We start from the raw sequence: 3,106 nt of genomic DNA on the forward strand, positions 1-3,106 counted from the left end.
CCTTTTGACCACAAAGACCTCTTTCTCTATTCCAAGTTCTTTTTTTATATATACTTTCATTTTATTACACATGTATAAAACGAACTACATACAGCAGGGTGAACCATGTGACAATCATGAAAATGATGAGTTCTATGTATGTTGCATTCATAGTGACTTGGCCATCTGCATTTGTGTCATTTGAAGTAAGTGTTTTTCCTGTCTTGTTGGGTCCTAAAAAAAAACAAAAAACAAAAAAAGAAAATAAACATCTTACATATAATGTGTGTGAAAATGATCTTAAATTTGAATCTTATACCACTGTATCTAAAATTAAACATATGTTCATCTATATGCAAAATTCTATACAAGTGAATTAAAAATAACCTTGTGAGTGACAATTGAGGCATTAATTTGAGGAATAGATTCACTAATCTACTTTTTGTTCTATCTTCTGTATATATTTCTATATTCCCCCTTCTTTCTTTTTAACACCTATCTCCAAACCTAAGAATATAAGATAAAGGAAAAGAGAGATATCCCTGAGTCTAACCTTGTTTTCTCTCTATATAAGGCCAATGATAACTTGTAACCAACTCCCATTGATAATAACCCTCTATAGCCCAAGAAAACAACCAAAAACCCACCCAAGCCCCTTAAATGAAATGAGGCATCATGCTCTTAAGGTTTCTTCCTGCTGATTTGGGACAAATAATACCTTTGTAGTATCCAAATGAAATTGGGGAAATGGTTAAACAAGCTATATTTCTACTTTAAGATGAGGAAAATGTACTCATATGACTTAATTATAGTACGAGGTTTACTTTCAAGACTTTGAAAGTGCTATTGCAGGCTGTTTAGGATAAATAAGGTATACAAGTTAATTGTTAGTTCATCAAATCATAGTCCACTTTTATCACAATAATATACATCTTAGGTGCAACAGATAAATATGATTCAATAGAAAGATGAGGTAAAATAGATAAGGTCTTCAAAAACCTCAGAGACATACAGAATATGGCATTTAAAATGTTTTTATTATTTTAAAGATTCACTGACAATGAGACATGTTAACTCCTGGCAATACCCAGCCTACCTCAAACAGGATGATGAGCATCAAAGAACTTCCTTATGGAGATGGATGGCTTTAAATGTGGCAAACAAGGCACTGGACAAAATGTCCTAGTTTCTACCACAGAGAGAATTCTGCCTTAAAAGGGGCAAGCTTGGATTCAGGCAGAGTTGATGGCCAAACTCCTAGACAGGGTAAGCAAGTCCTCAATAGTTCCTGCCTCACAAATATGTCTGTTACATACATTGGGCCAGAAGGCTGAATAAGATGCTCCAAAATTATAGAGAGGTTTGGGTGACTATTCAGGTAGAAAACTGTATCTGTCATCTTCTCATTTGGAAATCTATTAACCTGCACTGCCGGCATACTTAGATAATCAAGTTTATTCCTTCTCCAGTCTCTGATGGAGTTGAAGACCAAGTAGCTTAATTTTACAATGAAGCTTAGTTGTTTTGGGTTTAAGATGGTTTTAGATCTAGATAGATGTTTTAAGTTGATAATGATGAGATATGATAGATATTGATTTACATTCAGAATTTTAGACACACCAAGATAGGAAAGATGTTTTCTTCAAGGCTGTCAAATACAAATAGCCAAAACACTATGAATGTAACATTCATATAATTACTGATTGTGTTATGGTTTTCTTGTGATAGGTAGTTTATTGTATATATGTGTGTTAATATAAATTTATATGTAACAAATAAAAATGTTTACTTAAAAAGAGAAAAGAGATCTTAGTTGTTTAGGGGTTAAGATGTTTTTAGATCTAGATAGATTTTTAAGTTGATAGAGATGAGATATGATGTTGATTTACACTCAGAATTTTAGACTCACCAAGATAGGAAATATGTTTTCTTCAAGGTTGACAAATATAAATAGCCAAGACATTATGAATGTAACATTAATATAATTCCTGATTGTTTCTTGGTTCTTCTTGCTGTATGTAGTTTATTTTATATGTTTAATAATATAAATGTATATGTAAATTATTTTTAATTTTAAGAAAACAAATAAACATCTATAGCCAAGAAAGCAACCAAAACCCTACCCAACCACCCCTTAAAGGAAAGGGACATCATTGCCTTAAGGTTCATAAAAAAACTGTCATAAAAAAAATCAGAGCACAAAATAGTAAATACACAATACAACTATATTTACAAGTCTAGGACTACTGATAATGTTTTACAATTTCATTCAGTTTTTGTCAAGCTTTAATTTTCCTAAAACTTAGCCCATGCTATCTAATTTATCACATTGTATAGCAAAAGTTGTTCATTTAGATTTATATTTAAATATATTTGATATAGGTTATTTCATCATTCACACTGGTATTTGTGTCTTATTGGATTTCTCCTTGTATAATTCTAACAGAAGTTTAAACATTTCATTTGTCATTTCATACAATCAAATTCTTGGGAAAATTGGATTTCTCTTTTGTTCATGTGTCTCTACTTCATTTCTGATCTTTATTATTTACTTTTTTATTATATTCCCTGAGTTTAATTTCCTGTTTTTTTCTGACTGTTTGAAATTATTATTTACATCCACTTATGTCAATTTTCTCCTGTTTTCAAATTTAACTCTAACATAGTTTAAAAATATATTCAAAAATACTGAAGTATATTTGTACTTCATATCAAAATATTTACTAAATCAACTTACAATTTATTTTTCTATTTGTTCTATAGATTATAAAATATGCTACTAATTTTATAAGTGTTTCATTATTTTATAATTACCATTTTGTTGCTTTGTACTTTCAATTCAATAATGTCAATGTACTTAGTATATGTTAAATCCATTTAATATTGTTCATATTTAGTTTGTGACTAGCATAGAAGTAACTTGGGAAACATTTCCATCTTCAGTTAAAACATATGTAATTTAGAAATTAGAAATGCACTACTTTGTATACACAATGGTATGTGACAAATATTTAATAATTGGCCCATTAAAGGCCAAAAATCAGGTGCCCAAAAATGTAGTTATCCAAGTTTCCACGGTGTGAAAGCAAGAGCAAATTTCAAGCTATAAACATAGTATCACTGTACA

The sequence above is a fragment of the Acomys minous genome (genome assembly GCF_964271855.1).
Source record: "Acomys minous genome assembly, chromosome: 7".
NCBI lineage: Eukaryota > Metazoa > Chordata > Mammalia > Rodentia > Muridae > Acomys > Acomys minous.